This window comes from Pantherophis guttatus, chromosome 5 (assembly GCF_059756535.1).
Source record: "Pantherophis guttatus breed Tessera chromosome 5, ASM5975653v1, whole genome shotgun sequence".
NCBI classification, from domain to species: domain Eukaryota; kingdom Metazoa; phylum Chordata; class Lepidosauria; order Squamata; family Colubridae; genus Pantherophis; species Pantherophis guttatus.
In genome coordinates this window covers 90,584,894-90,607,746 of record NC_142067.1, presented here as the reverse complement: position 1 = coordinate 90,607,746, position 22,853 = coordinate 90,584,894, and the positions used below count along the sequence as shown (strand labels likewise).

Sequence of the window (22,853 nt, the reverse complement as noted above, 5' to 3'; positions counted from 1 at the left end):
AAAAAGACAACTGTTGAACTGCCTACCTTTTGATCGACAAGCTCAGCATCTTAGGTCCAAGGGGTAGTACTTTAACAATTAGATATTTTTACTTCTACCTAGCAATTGCCACAGAGCAACACATTGTATAGGAAGCTATAACTCCAGGATTTGGGTGGTTGGGAGGAAATACAGGTGTGGTGTTCTCTAAGATATGGTTTGTGGCAGTGAGAAACACTAAGACATTACTTCAAAGATGAAGAGGTGGTCCCAGATTGTGAACATCCAAAAACCTTCTGGAGAAGTTTATGTCTCCCATCATGCCTGCCTACAGTGCCTAGGGCTTTAACTGCTGGCCTCACTTCCAGTGCAGGTGTTCCTAAAGCGATAGTGAGTAAGAATCTTGGTTTTTTTGTTGATGACCCCATCTCTGGAATTCTGTTCTCCAAGGCTTCCTAACTTTTTGCAAGATGTGATTTTTTAAATATCTTAGTATGTTTCAGAAACACAGTAGGCAAATTAAATGCTGCTGCTAAAAGTAACCAGCATTGATCCCGCTTCCATTTAAAATTTAAATATTATTAATTCACTTTTAGTATATAATCTGTTTTTAAAAAATAAAATATTATTTATTCATTCTCTTCTCCAAAGTAATTTTTAAGACACTCAATAACCACTGGTAACATGATTTCAAGATATCCAAAATGTTTTAATAGATAGACAACATTGCTTCTTTGACAGTTCTATCAGGAATTAATCGGTTTCTTTATCACAGCAATAGAAAGGGAAAATTCCACAAAATGGCTGCAGATTTTTTCCCCCACTGATTACTTGGAACATCCAGTTGATTAGGGACATGAATGACAGTCAACTGGTGTTCTCTCACTGTTTCTTCAGCTTGGCTTATAATGATGTCAAAACGTATTTCAGAAGTTGGGGAAAGTGGAGTGGATTCTGAAGGATCTCTTAAAAGGTCAAAAACCAAAGGAGGATTATAATGGGTCACATTGTCTCCTGAACATGGGCATATGATCTTTTCATAACATCTATCAGCCCCCTTTGGTTGAAAGTTTGGAGTCACATAATGAATCTTCCAGAGACTTCCACCTTTTGTCCAGGGTGTGGGGTGGGGGGAGAAATAGAGAAAGACAGAAAAACAAATAAAAATAAAAAATCAGCTTTCCTAAAGTTTTTCCATTTTAAATCACACTTTGAATTGTTTCTTTCTAAAGAACAATAGAATTCCATTTTTTTCACTTCAAGAATGTATTGACTATAAAAATACTGTTCATGTTGTCAGAAACAGTTAATTGTTTGTTAGATGGTGTCTGATTGTTGCAGTAAGATACTTCTGAGTTTGTTCTGTTTGATTATATTTTTAATGGAAGTCTTATTTATTTATTTATTAGCAAATTTATATGGCCATTCATATCATATGAAGCAACTGGACGATAAATAAATAATAGATTAAAAAAAGGGGGGGAGGTTTATACTTACTCTCCTTGTCATGCCAACGCACTGCATGCAAATATGTCCCACAGTAATGAAACATAAATTCATGAGCGGAATGCTGAACAGTTCCCAGCAATAATTCTATCTGGTTCTTGCCATCAATTATCCTTGTAGAAGAAATAAAATTTAAGTCCATTAGTTTATTTAATCTCAGTCCTGATCAGTGATATCTTGACAACAAGATCAGAACAAAAATATAATATTACACATGTTGCTCACACTGGTACATCATCTCTGAGAACAATGCTATGTATTATTAAGGGAAAAATATAGATTTAAGTGCATATAGATTATACTAACCTAATATCTGATGACAATAATAAAGTTTGCAACCTTGTATATTTGCCTTAATTAAAACTGAATATCTCTCATTCACTTTTAGAACAAAACTGCATACCTGTTTTGTGGCACTGATGCCCCAGCCAAATGAGCCACAGTGGGGTAAATATCCATCAGGCTTGTGGGTTCATCAAGAACAGTATTAGGAGCAACCTTTCCTGGCCATCTAATTATTCCAGGCACATGGATTCCTCCTTCCCAACCTCCCATGCCCTTTCCACCTGCAGTGGAGGAAAATGCATCATTAAATCTTAAATTTAAATGACAGTCTTACATTTCTCCTTTCAAATGTATAATGCATTAATAATATAGCCTAGATCTCAGGTACAGCTGAAAAAGGAAGAGAAGTGACACCACTAGTTCTTTCTCCTTCTGAATATAAATTTTTTTGCACATACAAACCAATGAAAGCATCCACCAAGTAAACAATTTTGTTTTTTAATTCAATTAAGATGTTTAATTGCAACCATATTAACAGAGTTGGAAGGGACCTTGGACTCTTCTCGTCCAGCCCACTGGTCAAGCAAGAAACTCAATCATTTCAGACAAATGGTTATCCAGTTTCTTTTAAAAACCTCCAGTGTTGGAGCACCCACAACCTTTGGAGACAAATTGTTCCATTGACTAATTGTTGGACAGTTAGGTCAGGAAATTTCTCCTTATTTCTAGGTTGGTTCTATCCTTTATTATTTTCCATCCATTGCTTCTTGTCTTGCCCTCTAATGTATATTATTGGAATGTAAACTTGCCCAAATTTCTGATCATCTTTGCAATATGATATTCTTTTATAATTCAAATATAGATCTGATTCGTTATGCATGTTTCTTTTCTTATTTTGTGGCCATTTTGAATAGGACCAAGCCTTCTTCCTTGTCAGGGTTCCAAGTAACATCCTCAACCAATGAAGACTCCAAGGCCAGCAGTTTTTGTTTCTGGAAAAAAACAAAGATAAAATAAATTACCTCACTATTTCCATTAAAGGTACAGGTAGTCCTCAATGTACGACCGCAATTGAGGCCAAAATTTTCATTGCTAAGCAAGACAGTTGTTAAGTGAATTTTGCCCCCATTTTATGACCTTCTTTGCCACAGCTGTTAAGTGAATCACTGCAGTTGTTAATTACACAATTGTTACATTAATCTTGCTTTCCTATTGACTTTGTTTGTCACAAAAGGTTATCACATGACCCTGGGACACTGCAACCACCATAAATATGAGCCAATTGCCAAGTGTTTGAATTTTGATCCCATAACCATGGGGATGCTACAACAGTCATAAGTGTAAAAATTGGTCATAAGTCACTTTTTTCAGTACCCTGTAACTTTGAATGGTTGCTAAATAAATGGTTGTAAGTCAAGGACTGCCTATATACAAGAGCCTGTAGTACAGTGGACTAAAGCACTGTAATTAACATCTGCTGCTTGCAATTACTGCAAATTCAAATCTCACCAGGCTCAAGGTTGACTCAGCCTTTCATCCTTTCAAAGGTAGGTAAAATGAGGACCCAGATTGTGGGGGCAATAAGCTGACTTTGTATAAATGTATGAAGGCTATTGCTTAACACATTGTAAGCCGCCCTGAGTCTCCCGAGAAGGGCGGCATATAAATTAAAGCAAAAAAAAAAAAGTCATTTAGCCAAGTGGAATTAATGGGTGACACTTTTTTGAGATAGGCAGACTTATATATTGAATGAATGAATAAATGTACAAACAAACGAATGGATGGATGGATGGATGGATGAATGGATGGATGGAATCAAGCATATGTTCAATATTATGGGATATGTTCAATATAGTCTACTGAAGTTGGATATTAGTTACCTTTCAATAAATGAGACAGCTTCCCTCACTATCCTAAAAGCCACATCCTCTAGTTTCAATAGTTGTTGAACGATTTCATGATTTCTGAACATCAGACAGTTCCAGGATTTCAGAAATAAATAATGCACAAATGTGTAGGTAATATAGACAATGCCACACAACATGATGATGAAAACTATTTTCCATTTCAAAGAAACCAAATCAATAATCTTTCCAACCAGAAGAGTTAACAACAAAACGGCAACTATTTGAACATAATATGGATTATTATTTCCTGGTTCAAGCTATGAATATTCCCAACTCAGACAATCGTTCACAAGAGTGAAAGGATCACCATAGAAATAATCAAAGCCATTGTTTAAGGGATGGTGGCAATGGTCATTGCGGGATTTACAGTTCAAACCATGATGCCAGAAGTGATTGTTAACAGCTCAGCAAAAATAGATTCAACATTTATGTATAAGGATTAATAATCAATTTGATAACCATTTACCAGAAAGGACACATGCTCAAAAGTGGAAAAAATAATTTAGTGAAATGTGAGAAGATTTGTAGAAATACCATTCCTGTCATTTACAGCTAACAGAGCCAATTCTGAATGATGCTGGCAACTCAAGTCCAGCAACCTTAATTGAGATCCATACTCTCCAGCCTAGTGTAAGTCAGTTCAGACCCAAGTAGAAATCTTAACTGAATTCCATGGGATTTATCCCCTAGTGAACATGTCCAGTTTTATGCTCGGTTAGAAATGAATTATTTAAAAGATAGAAACCATAAATCCTGACTTTTCAACTCTTGAAAACTGTTGGAACATATAGATGCAGAACCAACCTAGCATGCCAGCAAAAGAGCTGTTTTTGCAGCAATCTGGATCCTGTGAAATAGCTGTTTTGTATTCTATTACAGTTGTACTCTTGCTGCTAGGAATGAAGAGACGAGATTATAAAACATTATGGCTAAATTAAGTGACTAGTGTTATTATGCATTTTGCTTTGGGGTCAATAAAATGTATGTACTTGGTAGTACAGTGGTTTAATGCACCCTGTTATTAACACAGCTGCCTGCAATTTCTGCAGGTTCGAATCTTACCAGGCTCAAGGTTGACTCAGCCTTCCATCCTTTCTAAGGTAAGTTAAATGAGGACCCAGTTTGTGGGGGCAATAAGCTGACTTTGTATAAATATACAAAAGTATGAAGGCTATTGCTTAACGCATTGTAAGCCGCCCTGAGTCTCTGGAGAAGGGTGGCATATAAATCAAATTTTAAAAAAAAATGTCCTGATAAGCCTAAAATATATATATACTTTTTTGTTTTAAAGTTTGGAATAGAAATAGGAAGTATAGGTTTTATACTTTCAAATATGAAAATTAAAAGCTTTTAATGGTCCAAAGAAATATAGCTTATTCCATCCTGAAATGTTATTCTTTCATCTGGAAAACTTGGGGAAAGGAATTAAAATCTGAATTGAGGCCGAACCCTGACATCTATCATGAACACACAGAGAAAAACTCACATTACCTATTATGCCAGTAGTGTAGCCTTGCTGTTGTAATAAGATATCAAATGTGGTTTCACATTCACTTCCTGTGGTACCAGGCCCAGCCTTGACACGCCTCTCAGTTGTAGCTGCCATGCCTAAAATATCAACAGGAGAATAAATGAATGCCCTCTTTGTCCTTCCCAGAATTGGAAATACAATCCATGTTGAAGGAAGGATTTATTTAAAAAACAACAACAACAACAACAAAACTCTTAAGCCTTTGACAAACCTGTGAAGACTGTTTTGCAAACTTTAGCCAAGACCATCAAACTGAATATCCATTCTAGCCTTCAGAAACTCTCCAACATTTCTATTCACTGGGAAGTAAACCAGGAAAATCTTTGCTGAGTGTAATGTTAGTAACAGTGATGTGACAGGCTACAGGAGGCCATGCCACTGTGTAATTTCATCACAAATGCAGTGAGGAAGACAAGACTCCCAAACCCTTTGTTACAGTCAGCTAATAAGCAAAAGCTGACAGTAGGACTTAGCTTTGTTCCACAAAGAAAGGCTTTCCCATAGAAGACAATTAATAGAGTTGAGTGGCAAAGGAAGATGGAGCTTATTTGAAGGGTCTGGCAAGGGAATGCAATAATCATATGCTCTTGACTGAAGTTCTGTACGCTTCTTCTGCCTGGGTTGGTTGTCCTCCTCCTCTGAGAGTGCAGCTTCAAGAAGATGCACACGGAGTGGTAAGGGAAGAAGGGGACACCTGTCTAGCCAGCCAGATGAGTTGAATCAATCCTGGCAATCGATCAGATGGTGAAGATTGGGACCAGGGTGGGAAGATCAGTTGGCAAAGAGACTCTGGCAAGAAGGCAGAAGACCAAAACATTGGAGACTAAGCCTGAGAGAGAGCGAGTATCAATTCTGAATAGGGGAAGAATCTGTATAAATAGTATACAACAGTATACATACATATTGAAATGATACTGTACATCACTGCCATATGAACTGTGTAGTGTTCACCAGAGGCAAAAAAGTTCACCTTACAATCCATTTTAAATCTCAAGCTATGCCTACTTTCCTTCATGCTGGCTATCAGTAAAAATTGGCAGGAGAAGGTAGCTTGGCATTTCTAGTTGTAAACAACACTGCAAAATTTCTACAGAATGTGGCCGAAACTCAAAATATATGATGTTTGAATGAAAGAGGAAAGAAAAAATTCTTGAGAGAAATTTTGTACTATTTTCATGAAATTTTGAGAATTCACAAAAAGATTCTGAACCTAGTGTTATTTTTTTTCTATAGAAATTTAATAGCATTGAGAAATAAGGTTTAGTCAAAGTAGAAAGTAAATTCCTAAGTATTTCAGAAATGGAAGCTGCATATCCCCAAATTTTGAGTCCTTTATATTATGGCTTTATAGTTAATATATACAATATAAATGGGTCTCTTAATCTGCTTCTCCCCGTTGTATTAACATAGAGGACATAGCAGTGTGTCCCTAGTAAGACCTCAGCCTGCTTTTTGGGACTAATATACTACCTTGAGTTCAGACTTTTCACACAGGAACCATGAATAGTACAGGGACCTTGGAGGTCTTCTAGTCCAACTCCCTGATCAAACAGGAAACCTGTACAACTTCAGTAAATGTCCGATATCTTCTTAAAAGCTTATGAATAAGTATAGTATAGTATATGAATAAGAGCTGCCATAAGCTTGTGCTTCTTGACAAGTAACAGAATTAAGATACAAATAAAATATAGGACACAGCAGTAGTCATATGTTGCCCATTGCCATGTTGCAAGTTAGCATTTATTCTTTGTGTAAAAATGAAGACCAAGTCTTCATTTCCTTTATCTAATGCTAAATGGCATGTAGTTCTTTCTATGGGGTAATCTTTTTTTTTCTTTTCAAAAAATACCCTTATTTGTTACACAGTAAATATATTTAATATGCAGTATGAAGGTCTGGCTACTCTTAGTTCTCAATAACAGAATAGCATATCCACAACTAAACAATCTTCTTGTCTGCTATTTTCACAAAAATCTACCAACCTGATCTGATGGGATATCTACCAGTCAGGAAAGCAGATCTGCTTGGAGTACAAAGAGACGATGCACTAATATGCTGAGTAAGTTTTACCCCTTCTTTTGCCAGCTGATCACTATTTGGTGTCCTAAAAAGGAGAGAGGAAATGATACCCAAATTGTTCATCTTGTTTTCAAGAATTCTAACAAAGCAAAACATTAATGCTTCTTTTCAGAATAAGGCCTAAAGCGCTATCTCAAATGAGAATGTCCCCGGATTTTCTGGATTAGCTAAATTTGCTCTTTTCAATCCTTGACTGTTGATCAGCAGAAGACTTGATAATTTTTATTTGATAGATATTCATAGTATTTGATGTGGGGGAGTGGGAGAGGAGTTGATGGAAGAGACACAGCTTTGTTGATTTCTTGTTGGACCAGGGTTTTGGGCAGGTGTTTCTGATGGCTCTTTTTTTCTAGATTCTTAATCCAGAGCACAGGTGTCAAACTTGCAGCGTCACGTTGCCGTCACATAACGTTTCGTGATTTTTTTCCTTTTGTGGAACTGGGGTGTGCGTGGTCTGCATGTGACGCATCTGGCCTGCGGGCTGCCAGTTTGACACCCCCGGTCCAGAGTATTACCATTCTGATCATCAATGTGAATCTCATGTTTTGTAACTCTGCAATTCTTTACTCCCTGATAACAGCTTTTCAAGCCCTAAGAGATCTGACTCTGTGATTTTTTCTTTCAACCTTTCTGATAGCTCAATTGTTTTCAAAATGTGTTAAATATTATTTTCTCTGGCCAGTGAGTTACTGTGAAGAAAGCATGGAGGGGACAGAAGGGAAAAGCAATGTAGCAATTGTCTAGGTTTTTCATTAAAAAAGTAAGAAATGCCCATCTCAAACCAGATTTCCAGGGTCATAGCTATCAAAGCAATCCTTTTGCAGTTAGTCATTGCTGAAGGTGCAAAATTGTCAAATACAATATAACTATCATATATAACCAAGGTTTATATAAAATTAACACTAGAAATTCTTGATTTTATTTAACTTGTTGCTAATTTAACTTGTAATAAATAAGATGAATTTGAATCAATTCTATCTTTCCTATTCAGTTGTTATTAATCCCAAGCACTTACCATATAAGCATTCCTGGGAAGCCCTCCCTTCCCATATATCCATGGTGTCAGATACTGCACTGAATATGAATTTCTGCAAGATAGAGCTGCTTTGGCTCATATGGAGCAAAATACATTGCATGTACATTCATAAATCATCTGCATGCATCTGGATTGCATATGTTAAGAGTGTGAGGAGTCATTTGATTGACATCAGTGGATGGCTGTCTCTCTGCCATACAAAGGAGACATGACATTCTTTTTTCTCCCTCAACTCAAATACGTTGTGTGGCTGATTTAGCTTTGCAAGTCAGATGTTATTCAGCAATTGGTGTTGCCACTAGAGGGCAAAATTGAATGGGACTACCTGGGAATCTGATACTTTATGGAAAGTGATACTCATTTTGAGATCTGCTGGAAAGGCATAATTGATAACTTAGTCAAATTACTATGATTTCTTTTGTCAAGTTTGTTTATGAAAATTCTTGCTTTGTGTGGCTAAAATTTGACAAGAATGACCTATGGAATTTGCTTAAAGGGCTTCTGTTGTCTGTCTTCTATTTTTGTGTTTTTCTAAGCAAACAGGCATAATAATACTCTCTCCTAAATTGAAATATCTATTTGTATTCTTGGTACCTGCATGCTTATATAATAATCATGATGCATGTGATGTCACTGAGACATGTACCAGGCATCTATGATTCATATTGTAGTCCTAACTGTATATGTATCCTTTATATGGCTTCTTAGATATTTTGCACTGATAGGCAATATTTTCTTGTCACTTAATTTAGCTTTCTTATTATCCCCCATTAGAAATTAGTGCATTATTCTTGAACAGTGTTTAAAAAACTCTTTTCAACCTAGTTTTTAAAAGGTACTTTTTTTGAAATGTTTACCTGATAGTTTCATTTCCAAAGCAACCCAAATCACCGGTTCCAAGATCATCTGCCATTAGGATCAAAATGTTAGGTTTCGACATGCTGGTTACCCAGGTTTGGGAAAATAAGATGGAAACAAGCAAAACAATTGGAGAACAACTGTAAAAATAAGAGCAATATTACCAGTAGATTAGAATTTTCAAAAAGAAAATGTCACACAATTGTCACAGATAGAGGATTTCTTTAGTACAATCAGATACAGAATGAAAATTCTTCTGATGTCAAAGTTTTATTGAAATGTTGTAGCTTCTTCAACCTTTGGTTGCCTCCTTTCTTAATTGGAAAATGGACCATCTTCAGGGAACTTCTCTCTAGCAGAGTGTGTGCTGTCTGTGTGCGGTATTTATAGTGCCTATTGTAAGTGCCTTTTTAGATGCTGATTGGGATGTGTTGATGGCTGGCTTTTAAGTCATTAGCTGTCATTTGCTTGTGCTGCCCAGCCTTTGCCTTCTAAGTACTTGATAGGCTGGTGGTAAATCAGCACTCCTGTTGACTGATGAAGGCATGTTTCCTAGGCTTTAATCACTTCCCTGGCTGTTTTTGTGTCTGCTCGTTCAACAATCTTAGTAGCTGCAAAATTAATGTGTGTCCTTGTTCATTGTAGTGTGAGGCTACCAATGAGTTTGGATTTCCACTTGCCTGTGTTCTTGCAGTCTGCTGGTTAGCTTTCTAACCAGTAATCTGTCCTTACATAGTCACAGGGACAGTCGCAGTGGATTTGGTAGGTTATATTGGAAGTATCTCCCACCTCCAAGCTATCTTTGCAATGCATAATTTGTTCTCGTATGGTAGCTCTGGGTGGTGTGCGATGACCACTTGCAGATCTTGGAAGCTGTGTTCTACAGCTTCCGAAATGTTTTTGATGTATGGCAAGGTTGTGTGGTTGGTCTTGTACCTTATTTCTTCCTTTTGTTCTCCTCCATGTTGCACAGCATCTTGTTACAAATGATTGTGGTCTGCTTGAATTGTTCCTGCTGTCCAGCTGTTTGGCTTGCTGGGTACTACAGTGGGTTCTCTCTCTGCAATACAGTATTCTGATGCAAGTCTTTTCGTGTGACAATGAATGGTTGCTTTTGAAATTCAGAATGCGTAGAGTTTTGATGGCCTTGGGATAAACTGTGATTTCTAGACTTCCATCCTCTTGTCTATTGACAAGTACATCTGAAAATGGTAATTATCTAGCTGTTTGTTCTTCCATTGTGAACTGTATGTTGAAGAAGATAAGAGTCACAGCCAGGGAAGTGATTGAAGCCTGGGAAACAAGCTCACCATCAATCAACAGGAGTGCTGATTTACCACCAGCCTATCAAATACTTAGAAGGCAAGGGCTGGGCAGCACAAGCAAATGACAGCTAATGTCTTAAAAGTCAGCCATCAACACACCCCAATCCACATCTAAAAAGCCACTTACAACAGGCATTATAAATACCACACAGAGAACAGCACACACTCTGCTAGAGAGAAGTTCCCTGAAGATGGACTCCAGCATAAGACCGAAAGCTCAGAAGGCAAAACCTCTGGTTGGATTGGATCCTGCAGCATTATCCTGGGACACGTATATTCGCCTTCATTCGTGACAGTTATTAAATGCTATCTTAAATTCCACTGTGATCTTAAATTCCATTCTGGTTTATCATACCTGCTTCCATTTTTTATGTAATATTTCATTAAAGATTATTATAAGATAAAATACAAATATTTTTAATGAAAAATAGAAAAAATATAGAGAAAAGAAGAGAGGGGCAGAGAAAAAGAAAGGGGAAAGAAAAAAAAGTAGTGACTTCTAACGTTTTTCAGTGTAGTTTGTAAGTTACAGCCCTACCTTTTGCTTTACATTTCTTGAGTATTTCAAGCCATTTCTGTAAAAACAAAGTCACACTAATCTTCAGAACCTAAAATCAAAATTTCATTTTTTTGAGAATTGCAACCAAAGTGCTTGTAGATTTACTGTCTTAGTGCTAAATCCCAGACTGAAATCTGACTGAAACAGGTCTAGATTCTCTCTGGGATTCTTTTGCAGACTGACCACTTTCTCTCTTAAAAAAAAAAAGTCCAGAAGTGTTTCCAAGTGGAAGCAAAACTAGATAAATCCTTCTCTCGATTTAAAACAATCAGTTTTGCCGTCTTGGCCAAATTCATTACTTTCATCCATTTCCACCTACAAAGTCCTATATGGCATAAGGCCTAGTTATTTGAAGAAGCTGCCTGTCTCCCATAGTATCTACCTGGCCAATTTGAACTGTCAGGGTTGGTGCACTTTGGGTTCTTTTGATTAAACAATGCCATCTATCAGGCCATCAGAAAATTACTTCCTCTATAGCACTATCTGGAATGTTTCCCCTGAGATTTGGATGGACCCCAGCCTGCTGGTGTTTCAAAAGGTCTGGCTCACTAACAAGCCTTTGGCAAGGCTGCCTCAGCTCCTTGAATTGTGCAGTTTTCTTTTCATTCTTTTTTTTTTGGTCATCCTTTCCATCTTCTATTCTTTATTTTTATTCATTTTTCTTTTTCTTTGGTTTTAATGTTTTTTTATTTGTGAATTTTTATTTGTTGAGAGTTTGAGGACATATAAATATAAATAAATAATAGTGATATCATAGCAAGGTCAGATATTCTAATAAGATACTATTGATCAATTTTCAGTCAATTGTATTGCAGTATAGATACATTTTTAAAAATTCTGATAAGAATATGTGCTATGAAGATCTTTTTTGTAATACATTTGATTATATTTAGTTGTCTCCATAGATTAATCAAATTAAATTTATGAATACCAGATATTACTACAATTCTGTAGTCAATTTTTCTTGGAAGCTTTACTTCAGTCTATTGGTGGCTACAAAACTGTATTAAACACACTACCCAAATTTTATGGACCATCTGTAGGATTTGCAAAACATTTATGCAAAATGTCTGATTTACATCCACTTGACTATAAAACATTATCAAAACTATTAAATAAGTACACATCAATAATCAATATCCAGTTGATTTCTTATTAATATAGTTTCTACTGATATAAATCTGATCCACCTAGTTTCTTTTAAATATAAATAAATGTTTTATTTGGGAAGAAGCTGAATTTCTTCTCTTCTTTTTCTGTTTTAATTTCTTAGGTATAGGTCTCAGATTCCTGACATCCCAAAATACAGTGACATTATTGTAATGATTGAATATAGATATATAATTCAATGGTGGGTTCCTCCCGGTTCCGCCCGGTTCCGCCGAGCCGGTAGCGGTGACAATATGACGTCACCGAACCGGTTCTCCCCCCGCCCACCTGCCCCCCGCATTATTCTTACCTTTTATTTGGCCCCACCCCCAATCTATTGCTGCTTCCTGAGTCCCAGCTGATCAGCTAGAAGGAAAAAAACTGTTTAAACTCTTGCCGCAGGGCTTCAAAGGGCCGCCCTGCAGCTGATCAGTGTTAAAAGGCAGTGTGGTGGTAGACCGGTGCCTCCAAAAACAAATGAGTAGACCGGTGCCTGCAAAAATAAATGGGTAGACCAGTGCCTGCAAAAACAAATGAGTAGACTGGTACAGCTCTGCAAGCAGTTAAAAGCCTGATAGACCAATACCTCTACTAAATCCTAAAGACTTGTCACATGACCATCAAGCCACGCCCACAAAATAAGCCACGCCCACAGAACCAGTAGTAAAAAATTTAGAACCCACCCCTGATATAATTGTACATTTGATTCTAATTATTTTAGAATTAAATTAGAAAAGTAATATCAACATTACAAAAAGAGATTGTTCTTATTTAAGAAGCCAAGCTGCGTGTTTAAAATGAAATGTCTAAATTGAATAAAAATAATAGCATTAAATGTAGTATTAAAACTTTAATCATGGAAGCACTGGTTCAAATGGGATTATAAAATACCGTTGTGGTTGGATCTTGGTCATATCATACGGAATATAAATATAAAGTCACTCGAGGGGTTTTTATACAAAGAAGTACTTTTTAATGATGGGGCAGATGGCAATTAAAGACATTAAACACACTGTTGGAAGAAGGATTAATCTAACTTGGTTACAGTATAATCAACTTCAACTGAGATGGAGAGAAGATCAAAAAACTGGTTTAATGTTGCATGAAGAAGAATTGGTTAGATAAAAGATAGAGGCCCAATGCATATCAAGAGAGTTTATGTTTTGTTAGAAAGAGACTCAGAAAACGAATTGGTTAAAGATTGTATGATAAAATGGGCACAAAATTTTGCAGAACCAGTTATGATGGAAACATGGGAAAAAATATGGGTTCAGAATGTTAAATTTACGCAGTCACAGAATTTGAGGGAAAATTTTTATAAAATGTTTTATAGGTGGCATTTAGATCCTAAGAAATTGTCATGCATGTATCCTAATGTTCAACCAAAATGTTGGAGATGTGATTGTTTGGATGCTACATATTATCATATATGGTGGACTTGCAAGAAAGTGAAGGCTTTCTGGATAAAAATTTGGTGGGTTATGCAAAATGTTCTGAAGAAAAAACTCCAATTTTCTCCTCAATTGTTTTTATTGGGCATAGTTAAGGGTTTTTCAATGGGTGAAACAAAATTGATATTGTATATGGTGACAGCAGCTAGGTTACTGATTGGTCAATATTGGAAAAGGGATGTTTTGCCTACTATTGAAGAATGGACTTTGAAGGTGGCCAGTTTTGCAGAAATGGCGAAGATATCAGCATACTTAAAAGACTGGACTCAAGAGACTTATGCATGGGAGTGGAAGAAATGGATAGATTATGTGCAGAATAAATATCAAACTAGGAAGTACCAGATAGCTTTTAGTTGAATGTTGTATAGAAATGTATAGTATATAGGGGGTAGAATAGTTTAATGTCATGTAGAAATGTATGGTACACGGGGGGGGAGGAATAGAAGGGCGGTAAATTATGATATAATATGATTTGGATTTGGATTTTACCTTGGGGAAGTCATGGGAGGAGGGGACGGTTAGGGAGGGAAAGGGAGGGGGAATGGGAAAATTTGTATTTGTAAAACTTTTTCAATAAAAAAAAACTTTAATCATGGACCATAGAAGAATTGAAAAAAGAGAAAATGAGAGAAAAGGGGAAAAAAGAATGACATGAGAATGAAAAAGAAAAAAATATGGAGAAGAAGAAAGTAGCAGCAACAGATTTCTGGGAGAGAATGGGAAGTCCCTATGAATACCCCATCTTCCTTCCTTCCCTTCCTACTATTACAAACTTAAAATATTTCCCAAACAAAATGTCTTATACTTCATATCTAATACAATAAAAAACCCTCATTATAACAAATTTATTTTTTCTTACAGAATTGCTGCGTTCCTGCCTGACTAACCCAAAGAAAATTGGCATCAGACTTTATTTTTAGATAATTGGCAGCAGTTTTAGGACCACAAAATTTCCTTACTCAGTCATTTGTATAACAATGTTGCTATGCAATTAAATAAATTGCACCAGAATTTGGTTTGTGGCAGGCAAAGACCTTTGCACTGAGATATCATTGTCTATTGAATCAAACTAATCATTCTCACAATATGCTAAACTTATCATCTTCTGTATAAAATCAATATAAGGATTCAGCTTTTCAGTCTTAGTTAGGTCCCATCCCCAGATTGCTGAAAAACTGCCCACTTTTCTCAGATAAGTAAATTCCATCCCTGGATAATCCTATCCCTGGTTTATGAAGATGTAAAATCTTTTGAGCTGGATTTATGGCTAGGTGAGTGAATATAAAAGCCTTAGAAAGTTAATTGTCAGCCCAACCTGCAGTTCTTATGTATCATTATTTACAAGGACACTCATAGCACCATTATATGAAAAAAATACTCATAGACATAATTACAAAAACAGCTAGAAATAACAACTAAAGCAGGGGTCTGCAACCTTAAACAGACAAAGAGCCATTTGGACCCGTTTCCCACAGAAAAGAAAACACCGGGAGCCACAAAACACTTCCCATGCTTGACTATTTCTTGAGTGGCACAAAACTAGCATATGTAATTGAATTAAATGTTCTGTTTTCTTCTAAAACTTTTCTTTTCTTGGATTTATCCATGGTTGGCATACCGGGGTCGAAAAGCTTAAAAAATCGCATGCCGGCAGGCGTCACACATTGGTGATTGTGACACACATTTTGAGTGACAGGGAGCCACAGCAGATGGCTGAAAGATCCACATGTGGCTCCAGAGCCGCAAGTTGCTGACCCTGAACTAAAGAATCTAGCAGTAAACAGTATGTCCTGTGGTAAAAAAGAAGTTCATCTTCAAAATGAGTATCAGAAGCAAATTTGCTTATGGCTTCTCTTACCAGGCATTTCCTCCACAAAACCTGTTAAGCAGCATCATTTGGTGCAAGTAAAGGCAGAGCTGGAAGAGATTTCAGGACTTCCTTCTGTCCTACTTTAAAATAACTTTCCCCACCTTGGATTATTTTATAGGCTGTGATTTAATGACAATACTACTAGTAAAATAGACACAAATCTCTGGGAACAGCATACTTCACTCATTGGCAGGAAGTTTAAAAGTCAAATATTTACCTTTGGTTTTTCTGATTGAGATTGTTGGCAGGGAAAACAGGGTCACTGGCTGATGTGCACAGTTAACTGAGTCTGCCAAAACATTTTTGGTTTATTCTTAACTAGAGTTTGATGACTGAGTGCCAGTTTGGTCTAGTGGTTAAAACATAAGGTGAAAAATAATAAGATCATGAATTATAGTCCTACTTTATGTATAAAGCCAGGTAGGTGACTTTGGGACTGTTCCTCTCTCTCTCAGCCCTGGGAAGCAGGAAATGGCAAATCGCTTCTAAAATCTTGCAAAGAAAATTACAGGAACTTGCCCAGGCAACTACCAGGAGTCAGTACCAACTGGAATATGTGTGTGCACACACGTACACACAGATACACAAATCCTCTGGTTAATCTTATTTGTTTAATACTTGTTTGTTCATTCTGAGTTTTTCATTGGAACAAACATTTTCTATATACCGTATTTTTTGGAGTATAAGACGCACCTTTTTCCCCCCTAAAAGGGGGTGAAAATTTGGGTGCATCTTATACACCGAATGTAGCCAGGTAAGAAAGAAAAACAGGCCTTCCCCATCCCCCCAGGCCCTCTGGAGGCAGGAAACAGCCTGTTTCCCTACTTCTGGTGGGCCCAGAAGGCCCGAAAATCAGCTGGCCGGTGCGTGCATGCGTGCCAGAGCTGAACTGGCATGCCCACTGATATGGCTGTGTGTGCCATCTGTGGCACGCATACCATAGGTTCGCCATTTTTTTAAAAATTTGATTTATATGCCGCCCTTCTCCGGAGACTCAGGGCGGCTTACAATGTGCTAAGCAATAGCAATCACGGCCCTACACCATTTCAGAAAAGTGGCTGTCCACTCTCTTAAAGATCTTTAGTGATGGGGCACCCACAACTTCTGGAGGCGACGTCCCACTGTTTAATTGTTCTCACTGTCAGGAAATTTCTCCTTAGTTCTAGGTTGTTTTTCCTTGATTAGTTTTCATCCATTGTTTTTTGTCTTGCCTTCTGGTGCTTCGGAAAATAGGTTGATCCCCTCATCTTTGTGGTAGCCCTCAAATATTGGAATGCTGCTCTCATGTTTCCCTGGCCTAGTCCTACTTTTCACTAGACTAGACATACCAATTCCTGCAACTGTTCTTCATGGTTTTTTAGCCTCTAGCCCCCTAATCATCCTTGTTTCTGTTCTCTGCACTCTCTCCCGTGTCTCAACATCTTGTGGTGACCAAACTCCACACAGTATTCCAAGTGTGATCTTACTTTGTACCTTGTACTTTGTAAAGTACTTTGTAAAGTGGTACTAATATTTCATGTGATCTTGATTCTATCCTATTAATGCAGCCTAGGATTGCATTGGCTTTTTTTGGCTGCTGCCATACACTTTGAACTCATGTTTAAGTGATTGTCCACTAGGCCTCAGATCTGAATACAATCTGATGTGGATACAATCCTATATACATAGCAAATAAGCTTTTTTAAAAATAACTTTATGAGACTTTTGTTCAAATAAATAGTTTGCCTATGAAAAACCCATTAAACATTTACCAAAGAAAGGCTCACCTGCCATTATCTCCAAACTTTGCATTTCTAATGACAAGCCAACACAGAGTGGCACCATTTTAAAAACTTGATTAAATATTACCTGAAATAATTCTGTAACACGTTCATATGAAGTTTATGCCTGTTTTATATAGAAGGAAGAGTTTGCACTCCTTTTTAAAGTTAATGTATTTTTGAAGAAAGGCTAAATTCAGAGAAAATAGGGTTTGGGCATTAATGGGTAAATGGTATAAATCTGTTCTATTTCTAAAAGTTGACTATTGGGTGAATGGTCATGTCCTCTTTTCAGAGTCCTGGTTCATTAAGAACCAGTCAAATTGTTCTGTGGCTCTCAAGTAACTTCTTTGCAAGCTCTCTGTAACCAGAAAGAAGAGGAAGGGGAGGCCTGGCACTAGATATCAGATACTTTCTTGTTTCTTTTATTTGGAAGAAGAGAACAGTATTTTTCTACATTTGCTTAGTTTGGCAAGAGTCTTTTGGCTAAGGAGAGAAGAATATCTGGGCAAAGATATCACACATTTCCTGAAGGAAGAAAGTAATCTGGGAAACACCTGTCTTTTCAAACCATTTATCCTCACTTTCTTTTTTGAGGTTATTTATTTTGGGTAGAAAAGGCTGTCTCGCCAGGAGGCCAAGAGGACTGTTGCCGAATCAGGGAGGAGGAGCATGATTACTGTAGACTTTCTGAAGGATCATAAATGGAAAAAAGTGTCACAATTGTTAACATTAACACAATTCTGTTAATGTTTGTCAGAAAGGGGAAAAAATGATTATAAGCCTCACATTTTGTACTTCAATTCAGATTAAAACCTAAGCTTCCAATTATCCCACAATTACAAAAATGTTTTCTAATGTCCTGTTAAACTTAGAATAAATATAAAAAGAAGTTGTCTCAGAGATGTCATTATACTCTTTATCTCAAGCAGCTTTTCATAGGGGAGGAACAGCAGCCCCCTCCCCAATAGTTAAATTATGGGGATTTGCTCATGTATACATGCTCCTTGACTTACAACCATTCATTGACCATTCAAAGTTACAACAGTACTGAAAAAAGTGAGTTATGATAGTTTTTTTACACTTGCAACTGTTGTACCATCCCCATAGTCACATGATCAAAACTCAGATGCTGGGCAAATGTTTCATATTTATGACGATTGCAGTGTCCCGGGAACATGTGATCACCTTTTGTGACCTTCCGACAAGCAAAGTTAATGGAGTAGGCAGATTCACTTAACAACCATGTTATTAACTTTAACAACTGCAGTGATACACTTAACAACTGTGTCAAGAAAGGTCTAAAATGGGGCAAAACCCATCTGACAACTGTCTCCAGGGCCGGATTTTCCTATAGGCTAACTAGGCTTCAGCCTAGGGCCTCAAGATCAAGAGGGGCCTACACAGTGGTGGGATTCTGGGGGTTCTAGGGGGTTCGGCCGAGCCCTTTGTTAAATTGCTGGCTCGCCCGCCCCTCGCCTCCCACCTGCGCGGCGCCAGCCTACCGTAGCCAGGGGTGGGCAATTGTGGCTCTTTTACAACCTGTGGACTTCAACTTCCAGAATTCCTGAGACAGCTTGGCTGTCTGAGGAATTCTGGGAGTTGAAGGCCACAGGTTGTAAAAGAGCCACAATTGCCCACCCCTTCCCTAGCCTGAGTTCCGTTGCCTGGGATCCACGTGGGCTGCCACGTGGTTCCCCACCGGCTCTGGATGGAGAAAGCAGCTTCCAGCCTTCACTCACCCTCACTCTCTGCTCTGTTGGATCATCGGCTGTTCGCTTACCCCGCCCACTCCCAATCTATTGCTGCCTCAGATGGCTAGAGGGAAAAAAAACTTCAAATTCTTGCCGCGGGGCTTCAAAGGGCCGCCCTAGAGCCAGTGCTGCAGCCGAACCCTTTGTTAAATTGCTGGCTTGCCCCGCCCCTCCGCACCACTATTTATTGCCAATAAATAGTGGTGGGCGAGGGGCGGGGGAGCCAGCAATTTAACAAAGGGTTCAGTGTTTTTTTTGTAATTTTATTGGCCCCCGGAGCTTCAGCATAGGCTAATTAGCCCTTGCTTAGATTGGCTCCCGACCCCCAGCTGATTTGCTCTCAGCTGTTTTGCTCACGGATCTGCTCCTTGCTTGCAAAGAGTGCTGATTTTTCCCCCTCTAGCTATACTGAAAAACGAAAGAGAAAGTAAAGCAGGCTGTTGGCTTTGCACGTTGGAAAATTAGGCAGGCAGATTTCTTTTTCCTCACCAAAAAAGGTAGGTGCAAACAACAGGAAATTTAGGGAAAAAGAGGAGATTTTAAAACACAAAAGAAAAAAAGCTCTATTTAACTAGGGAATTGTAATAATTGAGATACTATTAATTGTATATTGTGTTGAAAGCAGAAATGGTTAAGTTGTGGTTTGGAGGAATATATGGGGGAAATTATTTGGTTTATTATTATTGGTAAATATAATTAATGGATTTGTAAGAAATTGGATTGCATGGAAATAATTGGAATATTCATGTTCATATTGATTAATATACAAAAAAGGTAGTTATATAACTAATTGATTTATATTAAAATGTTGAATTCATATTAAACAACTGTAATATTACATAATTAACCAATGTGAGGATGGATATAAAAATAGATGACAATGGGAAGGGGTATAATATAGAATAGAAGGGAAAAATTGAATTTGATTAAGATTAGAGATGAGGATGAGGGTAATATTGGTTTTTTACAAAAATAGATGAGGAATAAATATGGCAAAAAGGAAATATAGAAATTGTAAATTTAATTGAAATGACTAAACATTGTTTAAATTTGTGAACCGGCCAAATATTCTGTTCAAAGAAAATACATTGTATGTTTGTATGTGTGTTTCTAATTATTGTTATTTATTCATATTTGTTCTCTTTTATTCTTTAAAGTTTAACAATTCATTCTTTATCTTAATATCTTTATATTTGTTTGGGGTTGGCTTTCTTCCCTTTCATCTTTTTTATTGTACAGCAATCTTTCTCCTCAAACCTACCACCTCTCTTTTCTTTCCTTCTTACTTTCTCTTCCTCCCCCTCTTCTCCTCCTCCCTACTTCCTCTTCCTTTCTCCTTCTCCTCCTCTCTTCCTCCCTCTCTTACCCTCCCTCCTACTCTAATTTCCCTTCCCTTCCTTCATCCCTCTCTATTGCTGTATCCTTTTATGCATATGGACTACTCAGAGGGCTGAAAAAGTTATTTCTGACTGGTCCTCGCACTTTTGATCAGTCCTCGAACTTACGACTGTCCTCACATTTTACATTTTTGCCCTATCTTGTCACCATGGTGAAGAGAAGCAGTTGTGAAATGAGTGACATGGTTGTTAAGAAAGCTGCACGGGCATAAATGTGAAGATGGTCATAAGTGTGAGGACCGGTCAAAAGTGCGAGGCCCAGTCAGAAATGACTTTTTTCAGCCCTCTGGGTAGTCCTTTTGTGCATATGGACTACTCAGAGGGCTGAAAAAGTTATTTTTGACTGGTCCTCGCACTTTTGACCAGTCCTCGAACTTACGACTATCCTCACATTTTACGTTTTTGCCCTATCTTGTCACCATGGTGAAGAAAAGCAGTTGTGAAATGAGTGACATGGTTGTTAAGAAAGCTGCACGGGCATAAATGTGAGGATGGTCATAAGTGTGAGGACCGGTCAAAAGTGCGAGGCCCAGTCAGAAATGACTTTTTTCAGCCCTCTGAAAAAAGTCTATGCACATAGCCATGCCCACCCGGTCACATGACGAGCTACCCACGCCTACACAGTCATGTGACCAGCTAGCCATGCCCACCCAGTCACATGATTGCCAAGCCACACCTCCAACTAAGCCACGCCCACAGAACCTGTTGTTAAAAAATTGAATCCCACCACTGGTGAAAGGGCCTCATAAGTGGAATAGCCTAGGGCCTCTTTCAATCTAAATCCGGCCCTGACTGTCTCACTTAGCAACAGAACTGTGGAACTCAATTGTGGTCATAAATCGAGGACTATCTGTATAGGGGGCAAACTTATATGTAAGACTTGAGTGTAGTTAAGTATAGAAGATTTATATTTGGCTTGGTTTCCCTATGCACAAATTGAAAAAGATGTGCAATGAAGAGATATAGGAGGGAGTAAGAATCAATCTGAAATAGAATTATGCAAAGGTGACAAACATGTAATAGCAGGAATATAGATACTGTGATTAAACCAGGATACAGAAGCTGAACAAGTTAAAGAATATATTAAATGAATGCTAAATGCAGTATTGGCATGGATATTTGGGAAAAAATATAGACTAAAATATTAAATTTATTCTGTGCATTAAATTGAGAGAAAATATTTAATAAAATTATACCTGTGAAACTGTGAAAAATATAGAAAAGCATTTCAAGCAAATATTAGAATTGTGGAAAAGAGGATTATTACCATATGTGGTAAACTTGTGAAGTGCCCACCCAAATTTTGATTGGTAATACACAAGACATTGGTGAAAACAACAGCAATCCCCTTTCAGATGAAACCAGAATTGTACTTTTAATAATTTTTGGAAGAAGAACTGAGTAAAAAGGACTTTTATTGTTGTACATAAACCCTATGGCAAGATTATTATATGCACATAAACGGAAAAATAAACTGGAAATGTTGAAGATTAGCCATTTAAAGTTATGGTCTTGGCAGATATGGAAAAACAAAGATGACTAATGAGAAAGAAATTTACAGAGGCTTTTCTCAAAGAGTAGGGTTTGTTTTTGGATTAAAGTAGAGAAAATAATGTGTTGATACAGGGTTTTATAGATTAAATAAGGGGAGATAATGGAAAATTTAAATAGTGTTTACAATGGTATAAAATTAATAAATAATGATTAATGATCTGTGAGGAAAGAGAAAGGTAGAAGTATACTATATTTTTTTAAGTTAGATATTGAGTTTGGAATTTGCAGGTTTGTTTCTATATGTATTTATGTATTGCATTTTTATGTTTATTTTATATGTAGAATTTTAATGAAATTTAAATAAAAAGAAGAAAAATATGTTCCAAAATTCAGCCTTATGGTCTTCTTCATTTCATGTTTAAAAAAGACTTCGTGAAGATGAACACACTATGAAATGCAATGTGTGATTTGAGCTAAAAAGGATAGTTATAGGCTTTTTATCTAAATAAAATAAAACAGCGCTTATCATATATTTGTTCTATATGAGGTATCCCGCCTTAAAAATATTAGGAGGTAATCCATGGATTTATTTATTTGGTGCCTTATTTGTCCCTAGCCCAAATGAATCTGAGTATATAAACAAGGATCAGGCAGGCTGGCAAAAGTTGAAATAGTACTGCTATTTCAGGAAGTTGAAAGACTGTGATAAGGAGAAGCAGGCTTTGGCAGGTAGTAGAGTTCACTAAGCAGAGGCAGGCATCCTGACAGGAAGATCAGGACCTAACTGGAAGATCAGGAAGTGATGTACTTGCTCACCTGGTAGATGATTATAGTCAACTGAACATCATGGCTGCCTAGGCAGAGAAAAAGATTGATAGAAATAGTACTAAAATAGTAACTTGAGTGCTTGGCT

General features: G+C 37.3%; 1 pseudogene across 1 annotated transcript; it reads right to left on the bottom strand.

The window, feature by feature from the left end:
• Positions 1-667: 667 nt before the first annotated feature.
• Positions 668-22,296, bottom strand: LOC117673713 (arylsulfatase L-like; annotated as a pseudogene). The gene is made up of 8 exons (XR_015728294.1): positions 15,524-22,296; positions 9,181-9,321; positions 7,191-7,312; positions 5,169-5,285; positions 2,730-2,762; positions 1,889-2,051; positions 1,477-1,598; positions 668-1,086 (listed from the first exon to the last, which is right to left on the bottom strand). The product of XR_015728294.1 is annotated as an arylsulfatase L-like (transcript).
• Between the last annotated feature and the right edge of the window lie 557 nt (positions 22,297-22,853).